At 46.0% G+C, this 13,762-nt stretch overlaps 1 non-coding gene across 1 annotated transcript; it reads right to left on the reverse strand.

Moving 5' to 3' along the window:
* Positions 1-8,321: 8,321 nt before the first annotated feature.
* Positions 8,322-8,410, reverse strand: trnar-ucg (transfer RNA arginine (anticodon UCG)). The gene is given in 2 exon segments: positions 8,322-8,357; positions 8,374-8,410. It is a non-coding gene; the product is annotated as a tRNA-Arg (tRNA).
* Positions 8,411-13,762: the final 5,352 nt, after the last annotated feature.

Genomic DNA, 13,762 nt, shown 5'->3' on the forward strand with positions numbered 1-13,762 from the left:
AACTGCTGTTTTAAATTTTGGCTGCCCGTTAGTGAAATATGTTCATTTCCCCAATGTTTTTATAAAAATAGGATTGTAGTCGGATTTCTCAAGAATCCCGGACTCAGCAACACACATGCTGACGGACTCACCCTCACTGCGCAATGACACAAGGACACGGAGTAACAGCACCGACAATGAGGCAGGCAGAGAAAGACACACAGAAAACCAGGAAGATATTATCAGGACTCAGAAAGGAACAGACAGAGAAAGGTACTGAGCAAACCAGCAAGAGACAGCGAAAGACTGATGAACACCACTTGGAGGGAGCACTGAGGGTGGCAAGGGTCCAGAATGTAGTCTGGCTGGGGGATTTCAATGTCTATCACCATGAGTGGCTCGGTAGCACCACTACTGACCATGCTGGCGGAGTCCTAACGGACATAGCTGCTCGATTGGGTCTGCGGTAGGTGGTGAGGGAACGAACAAGAGGGAAAAACATACTTGAACTCATCCTCACCAATCTGCCTGCCGCAGATGCATCAGTCCATGACAGTATCGGTAGGAGTGACCACTGCACAGTCCTTGTGGAGATGAAGTTCCGTCTTCACATTGAGGATACCCTCTATCGTGTTGTGTGCCACTACCACTGTGCTAAATGGGATAGATTTTGAACAGAACCAGCAATGTATAACTGGGCATCCATGAGGTGCTGTGGACCATTAGCAGCAGCAGAATTGTAGTCAACCACATTATATAACCTCATGGCCCGGCATATTCCCCCACTCTAACATTACCAACAAGCTGGGGGATCAACCCTAATTCAATGAAGAGTGCAGGAGGGCATGCCAGGAGCAGCACCAGGCATACCTTGAAATGAGGCATCAGCCTGATGAAGCTACAGCCCAGGACTACTTTCATGCCAAACAGCAGAAGCAGCATGTAATAGACAGGGCTAAGTGATCCCACAACCAATGGATCAGATCTACACCCTGCCACATCCAATGATGAATGGTGGTGGACAATTAAACAACCAACAGGAGGAGGTGGCTCCACAAATATCCCCAACCTCAATGATGGAGGAGCCCAGCACATCAGTGCAAAAGATAAGGATGAAGAATTTGAAACAATCTGCAGCCAGAAGTGCTGGGTTGATGATCCATCTCGGCCTCCTTCTGAAGTCCCCAGCATCACAGATGCCAGTCTTCAGCCAATTCGTTTCACTCAATGTGATATCAAGAAACGACTGAAGGCACTGGATACAGCAAAGGCTACGTGCCCTGACAATATTCCAGCAATAGTACTGAAGACCTGTGCTCCAGAACGTGCCGCGCCCCTAGCCAAGCTGTTCCAGTACAGGTACAATACTGGCATCTACCTGGCAATGTGGAAAATTGCCCAGGTATGTCCTGTACACAAATAGCAGGACAATTCCAACCCAGCCAATTGCTGCCAAATCAGTCTACTCTCAATCATCAGTATCGTGATGGAAGATGTCATCGACGGGGCACTTGCTTTGCAATAACCTGTTCAGTGACGCTCAGTTGGGTTCCGCCAGGGCCATTCAGCTCCTGACCTCATTACAGCCTTGGTTCAAACAAGGACAAAAGAGCTGAACTCAAGAGGTGAGGTGAGAGTGTCTGCCCTTGACATCAATTTAGCATTTGACTGAGTATGGCATCAAGGAGCCAGAGCAAAACTGGAGTCAATGGGAATCAAGAGGAAAACCCTGCACTGGTTGGAATCGTACCTAGCACAAAGGAAAATGGTTGTGATTGTTGGAGGTCAATCATCTCAGCTCCAGGACATTACTGCTGGAGTTCCTCAGGGTAGTATCCTCGGCCCAACCTTCTTCACTACTTCATCAGTGACCTTCCTTCAATCATAAGGTCAGAAGTGGGGATGTTCACTGATGATTGCAAAATTTAGCACCATTCGCGACTCCTCAGATAGTGAAGCAGTCCATGTAGAAATGCAGCAAGACCTGGACAATATCCAGGCTTGGGCTGATAAGTGGCAAGTAACATTCGCGCCACACAAGTGCCAGGCAATGACCATCTCGAACAGGAGAGAATCTAACGATCTCCCATTGACATTCAACGGCATTACGATTACTGAATCCCCCACTATCAACTTCCTGGGGGTTCCCATTGACCAGAAACTGAACTGGAGTAGCCTTATAAATAGTGTGACTACATGAGCTGGTCAGAGGGTAGGAATCATACGGTGAGTAACTCACCTCCTGACTCCCCAAGCCTGTCCACCATTTACAAGGCACAAGTCTGGAGTGTGATGGAATACTATCCACTTGCCCGGATGGGTGCAGCTCCAACAACATTCAAGAAGCTCGACACCATCCAGGACAAAGCAACACGCTTGATTGGCATCCCGTCCACAACATTCACTCCCTTCACCACTGACGTACAGTGGCAGCAGTGTGTACCATCTACAAGATGCACTGCAACAATGCACCAAGGCTAGTCAGGCAGCACCTTCCAAACCTGCATCCTCTACTGCCTAGAAGGACAAGGGCAGCAGATGCATGGGAATACCACCACCTGAAAGTTCTCCTCCAAGCTACACATCATCCTGACTTGGAACTATATCGCCATTCCTTCCTTCACTGTCGCTGGGTAAAAATCCTGGAACTCCCTTCCTAATAGCACTGTGGGTGTACCTACCCCACATGGACTGCAGTGGTTCAAGAAGGAAGCTCATCACCACCTTCTCATGGGCAATTAGGGATGGACAATAAATGCTGGCCTGGCTGGCGACGTCCACATCCCATGAAACAAATAATTAAATACAATAACAGCTCATCTCAATTCCTAGTATTTCAAAATCCCACCAGTCCAACATAAGCTGAACAATTATTGCATGTTGTGATTGACGGTCTGGTCTGTAAACTGCACTGTATCACAGATTGCTGACATTTGCTAACTGGAAGTGAGAACTGCAAAATCGGGACAGTAGTTCACATAGTCTGTCAGTGTGAAAGAATCAGGCAATGTGAGGTAATAGAATTTGTCTGTAAATGTTACACTCATATTGCTTTATATTTTTATATTGAAAATAAAAGTAATCATTTCGTGAAAATAGTGACACGTTGTCCAAACTTTGGCAGCCAGTTGTTTTCGTCTTGCACTCAGCAGGGCAATCCACATGAATACCAATTTAAGGGAAAACAACAACTTTCTTCTGTATGAGAAGAGAGTGCTGATTGGTTGGCAAGTGAACTCTGATTGGTCGAGGCATTGCCATTCAGAATGCATCAGTTCATGGTAACTGACAGATAACTGCCCAGCTTTGTCTGAAATTTAAACCAGGCAGCTTGACTCTGATTGGTCACGGCATTGCCCTGTGGAATGAGCCAGTGAATGGCTGTCACTTATTTTGTTTAGCTGAAACTGGCACAACATGTGTGCATGTTCTTTCTGTCTGCAAAGAACAGGGCCCTGTGTATTAATATATGTAGCTTACAGTACACACCAGTGCACCACACTGCGAGCCCTACTGACAGTCTTAAATCGGTTGTCAGTGTAATTCTTAGCACACTGAGAATTATTTAGCAAATGTTGTCCTATTGTGGAATCACATCTCATGTTGGATACTGTGTTTTGAGTTTTGCAAGCACGGGTTGGTTGGGTTGGGCCCATTGCGAACAGCGGAAGGGACATGTTATTTGATACAATCCGCCAGTTTTGGGATGTACGGTCTAGAAACCTAGCATCACACTGGTATTGAAATTCATATATCACGTTACTTATTTGTGTGATAGGCAGGATGTCTCTTTTGCTTGACAGCAGCATCCTGTTAGTGGCGAACACCACACTTGTTGCTCCTGCATAGTAACAGCAGGAAACAGCTCGCTTCACCTGTTACTCAAATACTGGGGATATATTACCCTTCCAGGGTAATTTGAGGGAGACTGGGCACTTTTCAGGGCTCAAAATGACGTCCTTCAGCCCGTTTATAAGTTTGTGTGATATACAGTGAGAAATGATCTGATCAGTGTAGCCATTGTAATGCAGGATGTCTTTGATTCGCCCTATTTCAGCATCAAGCTTGCATGGTGAGCAAATGGCTCAGCCCTATTTATGAGGTTGTCGATAAGACCAATTTTATAGCGCGTGGAACTGTAATAATCCCAACGCGTGTCTTGACCAGTGAAGGTAGGTTTGCGGTAGACCGTGGTAGAAAACCCCTTAGCAGATTTCTCAACTAGTACATCAAGGAAAGGGAGCTCATTTGACTGCTCCATTCCAAAGGTGAATTTGAGTGTAGGATGGAGCCCATGAAGACGTGCAAGGAAATTATTTCATGCAGCTGCGGATTCAAATTTAGCAAACGTATCATCTACATATTGGAAATATGCCATCGGTCGGAGGTTAGGTGTCATTCCCTTAAAAACAGTTTTGTCATGGAATCCAACAAAGATCTTTGTCAGAGCTGGGCCCAGAGGGGATCCCATGGCAACACCAGCAATGCATGGTGTCAATAAAACTGAACTCAACTGTGCAAGTTGCCGAGTTCATAAGTTCAATGAATACAGATTCACACAATGGTGACGGGTATAGATCACCATGATATAGCACTGCAGTGCAAATATCTATGGCTTCCTGAAGTGGTACATTGGTGAATAGGCTAGCAATGACAAATGACACATGGACACGGCATTGCTATCGATATGCAAGTCCTGTATGGTCTTCGCAAATGTGAAGGAATCCTTCACTGTGCATGTGGAGAACTTGCTCAAAAACTGGTTGGAACAATTAGCCCAACAATTTGGTAAATTCATTTCAGGAAACTATTTACATTACTTCAAATAAAGGAAACACAACGACACAAAGAATTGAGCACAACGCTGAAAGTTTCACAGCAAATAGTCAAGTGGGAAAAGGATGAAATACAGAAAGAAAAAGCCTAAAATACTGAAAACACTCAGCCAGTCCGGAAACAACTGTGGAGAAGAGAAGCTCGGGTTAGTGGTCCAGTTCTGTGACCCTTCTATAGACCTGAAACATTGCTCCTACCTTCCTCTCTCCACAGATACTGCTGGAACTGCTGAGTGTTTCCAGAATCTTCTGTTATTATTCAGATTTCCAGTGTGTGCAGTATTTCTCTTTTTGAAAATAAAATATTCCCTGAGAGGAATGGAACGTTACATAAAAAATATGAGTGGGCCATTCGGCCCATCGAAATAGCTCTGCCATTCAATAAGATCACAGCTGATCTCCTATTAGCGTTCATTAGCAGAGGGATTGAATTTAAGAGCCGTGAGGTGATGATGCAGCTGTACAGGACCTTGGTAAGGCCTCATTTGGAGTACTGTGTGCAGTTCTGGTCGCCTCATTTTAGGAAGGATGTGGAAGCCTTGGAGAGGGTGCAGAGGAGATTTACCAGGATGTTGCCTGGAATGGAGAATAAGTCTTACGAGGAAAGGCTGAACATTCTAGGCCTCTTCTCATTAGAAAGGAGAAGGATGAGGGGTGACATGATAGAGGTTTATAAGATGATCAGGGGAATAGATAGGGTAGACAGTCAGAAACTTTTTCCCCGGGTGGAGCAAAGCGTTACAAGGGGTCATAAATTTAAGGTGAAGGGTGGGAGATATAAGGGGGATGTCAGGGGAAGGTTCTTTACCCAGAGAGTGGTCGAGGCATGGAATGCCTTGCCCGGGGAAGTTGTTGAGTCAGAAACTTTAGGGACTTTCAAAAGGCTTTTGGATAGGTATATGGATAAAGGAGAATGATGGGGTATAGATTAAATTGTCCTTGACAGAGGACAAAGGATCGGCACAACATCGTGGGCCGAAGGGCCTGTTCTGTGCTGTATTTTCTATGATTCTATGATTCTATCAACTCCATCTGACCACACTAGCACAGATCCCTTGATTCCCTTAGTATCCAAAAACCTACCGATCTCTCTCTTGGATATACCCAACGAGCATCCACATCTCTAGAGTCACAGAGAGATACAGCACTGAAAAAGGCCCTTCGGCCCACCGAGTCTGTGCCGACCAACAACCACCCATTTATACTAATCCTACACTAATCCCATATTCCTACCACATCCCCACCGACCCTATATTTCCCTCCCACCTACCTAAACCAGGGACAATTTATCATGGCCAATTTACCTACCAACAAGTCTTTCGGCTTGTGGGAAGAAACCGGAGCACCTAGAGAAAACCCTCACAGACACAGGGAGAACTTGCAAACTCCACCTAGGCAGTACCCAGAATTGAACCCGGGTTGCTGGAGATGTGAGACTGCAGTGCTAACCACTGCGCCACTGTGCCACCCATAATGTGTGATCTCACCAAGGCTCTGTCTAATTGCAGTCAAACTTCTTTATTCTTATAAAAACACTTCACAATGTTGAACACAACTATTAACTGCCATTCTGCTCTGAGAAGAAGGACCCCAGCTTCACACACCCCAGACCCCTATACTTTCCACATTAGCTGAATTCCTGCATTTCTGATACCATTCCAGTAAATCTCCTCTGCACCCTTTCTAAGGCCTTGACATTCCTGCTAAAGTGTGGAGCATGGAATTAGACACAACGCTCTAACTGAGGCCTATAACCAGTGAGATTTCTAAAGGTCCAGCATAAATTCCTTGTCTGTGTCCCGTACTCCCATTTCTGGTTTCTGACTCAATGTCGGCTCTGAGCTGTTGAAACTGCCTGAATAAATATTTCCACCCAACAAAGCGCTCGGAATGTGAGAAGGGACAAAGTGAGTGACCAAGTACATCAACTCCAAGTAAAACTCCACCATGTAAATGGAAAAGTCCTGGGGAAAATTGATGTCCAGAGAGATTTGGGTGTTCAGGTCCACTGTTCCCTGAAGGTGGCAACGCAGGTAAATAGAGTGGTCAAGAAGGCATACGGCATGCTTTCCTTCATCGGACGGGGCATTGAGTACAAGAGTTGGCAGGTCATGTTACAGTTGTATAGGACTTTGGTTCGGCCACATTTGGAATACTGCGTACAGTTCTGGTCGCCACATTATCAAAAGGATGTGGATGCTTTGGAAAGGGTGCAGAGGAGGTTCACCAGGATGTTGCCTGGTATGAAGGGCGCTAGCTATGAAGAGAGGTTGAGTAGATTAGGATTATTTTCATTAGAAAGACGGAGGTTGAGGGGGGACCTGATTGAGGTGTACAAAATCATGAGAGGTATAGACAGGGTGGATAGCAAGAAGCTTTTTCCCAGAGTGGGGGTTTCAATTACTAGAGGACACGAGTTCAAAGTGAAAGGGGAAAAGTTTAGGGGGGATATGCGTGGAAAGTTCTTTACGCAGAGGGTGGTGGGCACCTGGAACGCATTGCCAGCGGAGGTGGTAGATGCGGGCACGATGGAGTCTTTTAAGATGTATCTAGACAGATACATGAATGGGCAGGAAGAAAAGAGATACAGAAGCTTAGAAAATAGGCGACATGTTTAGAGAGAGGATCTGGATCGGCGCAGGCTTGGAGGGCCGAAGGGCCTGTTCCTGTGCTGTAATTATCTTTGTTCTTTGTTCTTTGTAGTGAAAACACTCGAAACACAACGGCTCTTTTAAGAGCCACCCACAATCGCTCTGAAAAAATTGCACCAACATCTCTCTAGAATTGGTTTATTTCATTGGTTTTAATGCTCAGTAACTCTCTGGAACTTTCTCACTGTCTTTGTGTTTTCTGTTTCAATCTGGTATGGAGATTCTGGGAAGATGAGTTTCACTGCCTGGGAGGATCTTTGTGGTTTTCCTGCAGAAACACAAAACAAAGTCTCTTTTCAGAGTCACCCACCGCCTCATAGGGACAGCAGTGACATGGGAACGGGAGCTGGGGTGTGTTTTATGCCGGAAATATCAGTTAATGATTTATGTTGTGCTCTCGTTATCTTCCAATCTCTGAATTGAGCCTTTCCACCACACCAGGGTTATGGGGAGAGTTTTCATCGTTTCTTTTCTAAACGTACAGACGATGTTATAAAGTTGCTGATTTACCCAGATGGCGGATTCTCCCCTCACAGTGAAAAGTCACATCTCACCTTCACATTGTTTTATAATTGAATAATTAGTCAAATGGAATTATTTGTGATGTTATTTCCCCCGAGACGGTGTTTCCTGCAGTGAAAATGAGCAGTTTCAGCTCAGTCATTCAGGGACCAGGAATTCCTGCAGTTTGAACCCGCTGTCACCCCAGCCCACTTCTGATTGGTCACCCTCTTCTCATAAAGTCAGTGACAGCACATGAGGAGGCCATTCGCCCCATTGAGTCCATGTCGGGTTTCCAATCTGTTCAGTCCCCGACTCAATCCCCAAATCCCTGCATAATCCCTTTTGGTCAAAATGACCGTAGCAGGACTCGAACCTGCAATCTTCTGATAACATCATAGAATATACCGAAGTCAGACGCCTTATCCATTAGGCCACACAGCCATTAGCTTACATGAATGATTCAATCAGAGAATCTCGAAGCACAAAATACAAAAAATCATTGGTTGAACCTGTCAACCTGGCAGAATATTTGAATTTGTGAAAGCCGCCAATTTCACTGTGGAAAAGAAGTGATCGACTGGAAAAGTACATAAAAATCTATTTTCCCGTAGCGGTTTAAATAAACTTTTAAAACACAATTTTGCTTTTACAGACTCAAATTGCTGGTGCTATTTTATGAACAGCTTTATTTTGCCAATTTTTGTCAACTTCTCATCCGTAACTGACAGTAAAAGACTCCGTTCAGCAATCTTTCACGCGACAAATAACTCAAACTCGGTGTGGAGGTAATAAATTACAGACTATTGGTAATTCCCCTTCACACAGGCTTCAGGTGGACAGTGAGAAGCCACTGAAATAGTTGCTTTATCCTTTTAAAAGGTTCCCATTCTGTCCTGTTACTGACATGTTGGAATCAGATTTGTATTTAACAAGATATTTCTGTGAAAACAAAATCCTCAACAGACCAGCTGGGAATCTGGGAATCACTGTAGTAAAATAAAAGGCTTTTGATTGAGAAGACGGGACCGTCTCACCAGCAGCCGGGTTACATTCCCCTCACATCCTTATACAGTGAGCAGCTCTTTCCCTCGAGAAATAGACAGCAGCAGTTGGAAGTTCAGTAAAAGGATCGGTTCATTGAGACAAGTTTCTGACTGACAGGTGGTGCTGAATATTAATACAAGAAGGTCCTGGAATGGGAAACAAGTGTCCAGAGTAGGGTCTGAAATCAGGACAGGGAAATGGCCAGCACTGACACAGATCATTTCATTATTACATTGATATCTGACTGTCCATAAGGAGAAGCGAGTTAAACACATGATGGTGAAAGGAATGGAAGATGATGCTGGTTGTTCTAGATGAAGAGGGATAGACAGAGGTGTGGGTACAGCAGACTTCAGACAGTAATCAGCCCTTTCAGATACTGTGGGTGGATCTGAAAAGAGCCTTTGGGATAGGGAAAAAAGCTTTTTGTTTAAAAACCCTCAAATAGCTACCTTGTAATTGGTCAGGTTACTAATGTTTTAGTTAGTGTAATTTATGAATAATTACTAATTAGAAAGTGCTGTTTGGACAGAGTGTAAAGCTGTGAGTTGATGTGTGAGGGACTTCACTGACTGGGGGAAGGAGGTGCTCTTTGGTCTCTTCTGCCTTTTCAGCCTCCATGGTATAGGGGAAGAAGCTGATCGGTGAGTAACTGGTAAATTATTCTACTTATTACACTTATTACACGAGCAATAATGAGTTTGTAAAGCTAAGTAATGGCAGGGCAGCTCGAAAAGTAAAAGTTCTAAATTGGGGGAAGGCAAATTTTACAAAACTGAGAGGTGATTTGGTGGATGTGGACTGGATACAACTACTTGAAGGAAACCCCAAAGATGTTTTATCAGTCCATTAAGAGCAAGAGGATAACTAAGGAAAGGGTATGGCCTATCAGAGATGTACAAGGGAACTTCTGTGTGGATCCAGAAGATGTGGGCGGGGTTCTTAATGAGTTTTTTGTCTCTGCCTTCACAAAGGAGAGGGATGATGCAGACATTGTAGTAAAAGAAGAGGAGTGTGAAATATTAGATACGATAAGCATAATGAGAGTGGAAGTACTAGAGAGTCTGACATCCTTCAAAATGAATAAATCACCAGGGCCGGATGGTTTGCATCTGAGGTTGTTAAAGGAAGCCAGGGAGTAAATAGTGGATGCGCTGAGGATCATCTTCAAATCCTCACTGGATATGGGGGAGGTGCCGGAGGATTGGAGCTCTGCGAACGTTGTACTATTATTTTAAAAGGATGTGGGAAGTCTGACCTCAATGGTGGGTAAATTATTCGAATCAATTCTGAGGGACAGGATAAACTACCACTTAGAAAGGCACGGATTAATCAGGGATAGTCAGCATGGATTTGTTAAGGGAAGGTCATGTCTCACTAACTTTATTGAGTTTTTTGAGGAAGTAACAAGGAACATTGATGAGGATAGTGCGGTGGATGTGGTTTACATGGATTTTAGTAAGGCATTTGATAAGGTCCCACATGGCAGTCTGGTCAATAAAATGAAAGCCCATGGGATACAGGGGAATGTGGCAGTTTGGATCCAAAATTGACTCAGTGACAGCAAACAAAGGATAGTAGTCCATGGATGTTTTTGCAAATGGAAACCGGTTTTTAGCGGCGTTCCACAGGGCTCAGTGTTGGGTCCCTTGCTGTTTGTGGTGTATATTCCCACACGGGCGGCACAGTGGCGCAGCGGTTAGCACCGCAGCCTCACAGCTCCAGCGACCCGGGTTCAATTCTGGGTACTGCCTGAGTGGAGTATGCAAGTTCTCCCTGTGTCTGCGTGTGTTTCCTCCGGGTGCTCCAGTTTCCTCCCACATGCCAAAGACTTGCTGGTTGATAGGTTAATTGGCCATTATAAATTGTCCCTAGTATCGATAGGTGGTAGGGAAATATAGGGACAGGTGGGGATGTGGTAGGAATATGGAATTAGTGTAGGATTAGGATAACATGGATGGTTGATGGTCGGCACAGACTCGGTGGGCAGAAGGGCCTCTTTCAGTGCTGTATCTCTTCAAAAAAAAAATAATGATTTGGAATTAAATGTGGGAGCTGTGATTGGGAAATTTGCTGATGACACAAAAATTGGCCGTGTAATTGATAGTGAGGAGGATGGCTGTGGACTTCAGAATGATATGAATGGATTAATTGAGTGGGCGGAAAAGTGGCAAATGGAATTCAATCTGGAGAAGTGTGAGGTAATGCATTTGGGGAGGGCAAACAAAGCAAGGGAATACACAATAAACGGGAAGATACTGAGATGGGTAGAAGAAGTGAGAGACTTTGGAGCGCATGTCCACAGGTCCCTGAAAGTGACAGGATAGGTCGATAGAGTGGTGAAGAAGGCATATGGAATGCTTTCCTTTCTTGGTCGACAAAAGCAGGGATGTAATGCGAGAACTGTTTAAAACGGTGGTTTGGCCACAGCTGGAGTATTGCGTACAGTTCTGGTCATCACATTGCAGAAAGGACATAATTGCTGTGTAGAGAGTACAGAGGAGATTTACAAGAATGATACTGTGGGTGGCTCTGAAAAGAACCTTTGGGTATTTGATAAAATCCTGACAGATTGCCTTGGTTTTGGTGCCCGGAGCGCTGGTTTTCTTGGGCAGCAGCATGGCCTAGATATTAGGCGGCACCCAGCCCTGAGTGATGGTCACCCCTCCCAGCAGCTTGGTGAGCTCCTCGTCATTCTGGACAGCCAGCTGTAGGTGTCTGAGGATGTTGCGGGTCTTCCTGTTGTCCTGGGCCGCGTTACTGGCCAACTCGAGGATTTCAGCGGTCAGATACTCGAGCACAGCAGCCAGATAGACCGGGGCTCCGACACCCACATGCTCAGCATAGTTGCCCTTTCTCAGGAGCCTGTGAACACGGCCCACCGGGAACTGCAGTCCAGCCCAGGAGGAGCGAGACTTGGCCTTGGACCGAGCTTTCCCGCCGGTCTTTCCTCTTCCAGACTTTTCTTTTCCAAAAATATACTTGAGGACATTCCGTGCAGACCACTGCCTGATGGATTGGTGGTCAAAGGTGTTTTTCCACACAAACATTTCCACGAACGCACAGTCCAACTGGATGGAGCGTTCCGTGGCAATGTGACCAGATCCATCCTTCGCAACACCGGGGTCAGATAGAACCTCAGCACATAGTGACAGTTGGTGTTTGCAGACTGGGGCTCTCCGCACAGCTTGATGCAGCCACATACTAAGGCGGCCATCAGGTTGAGGGCGATGTTGAGTACATTTTTTCGCCTTTATCCAGAGGTTTGAACATCGTGTCCCTCTGGACCCTGTCCATTTTGCGTCTTCAGATAAAGCGGGAATTGGCTCGGGTGATCGCCACAGCGCAGGAGTGGGGTATGGGCCAGAACTGTGCCACTTACAGCAACAACGTGAGCACCTTGCACCTGATGACCAGGTTCTTACCCATAATAGAGAGAGATCGCTGCTCCCACTTGCTCAGTTTATGTTGTACCCTGGCTACTCGCTCCTCCCAGGTTTTGCTGCGCGCCCCGGCCCTTACAAACCATATCCCCAGCACCTTCAGGTAGTCTGACCGGACGGTGAAGGGGACAAAGGATCGGTCAGCCCAGTTTCCAAGGAACATGGCCTCGCTCTTGCCATGGTTAACAGTGGCTCCCGAATCCAGTTCGAACTGGTCGCAGATGCTCATCAGTCTGTGAATGGACAGCGGATCCGATCAGACTACAGCAACATCATCCATGTACAGGGAGGCTTTGACCTGAGTGACTCCGCTGCCTGGGATTGTCACCCCTCTTATGCCCGCATCCTTCCAAATAGACTCAGCAAAGGGTTCGATACAGCAAACACACAAGGCAGGGGAAAGAGGACAGCCCTGTCTGACTCCAGATTTGACTGGAAACTTTCTGATTCCCACCCAATTGTTTGGACTGTACTACTGATGTTTGTGTAGAGCAGTTTGATCCAATTGCAGATTCCCTCCTCAAACCCCATTTTGGAGAGCATATCCATCATGTATGTGTGCGATATCCTGTCAAAAGCCTTCTCCTGGTCCAGGCTGATGAGGCAGGTGTCCACCCTCCTGACCCGTACATAGGCGATCGTATCCCTGAGTAGCGCGACACAATCAGAGATCTTCCTGCTGGGTACAGTACAGGTCTGGTCAGGGTGAATCACCAACTCCAGAGCAGACTTGACTCGACTGGCGATGACTTTGGACAGAACCTTGTAGTCTACATTAAGCAGTGAGATGGGCCGCCAATTTCTGATTTCTGCCCTCTCCCCCTTCTGCTTGTAGATGAGGGTGATGATGCCTTTCCTCATGGATTCTGACATGCTGCCGGCCAGGAGCATACTCTCGTACACTTCCAGCAGGTCTGGGCTGACCCAGTACCACAGGGCCGAATACAACTCAACTGGTAAGCCGTCGCTTCCGGGAGTTTTCTTCGTCTCAAAAGACTTGATGGCCTTTGTCAGCTTGTCCAGAGTTAGCGGTTTGTCCAGATTCTCCTGCATGCTGTCATCTCAGACCTCTGTGATAGATGACAGGAAGGACTGGGAGGACGTGCTGTCCATAGACTTCATGTCTTACAGCCCAGCATTCAAGGATTTGCTAATCTCAGTATGTCGGAGTGTGAAGTTGTGACTGAGCCATCCTCTTCCTTCAGGCTGCTGATCACAGAGCTCTCTCTGTGTACCTTTTGGAAGAAGAAACGCGAGCACGTCTCATCCTGCTCAATGGAGCGGACTCTGGACCGGAAGATGATCT

The sequence above is a fragment of the Heterodontus francisci genome, unplaced genomic scaffold (genome assembly GCF_036365525.1).
Source record: "Heterodontus francisci isolate sHetFra1 unplaced genomic scaffold, sHetFra1.hap1 HAP1_SCAFFOLD_278, whole genome shotgun sequence".
Taxonomy (NCBI): domain Eukaryota; kingdom Metazoa; phylum Chordata; class Chondrichthyes; order Heterodontiformes; family Heterodontidae; genus Heterodontus; species Heterodontus francisci.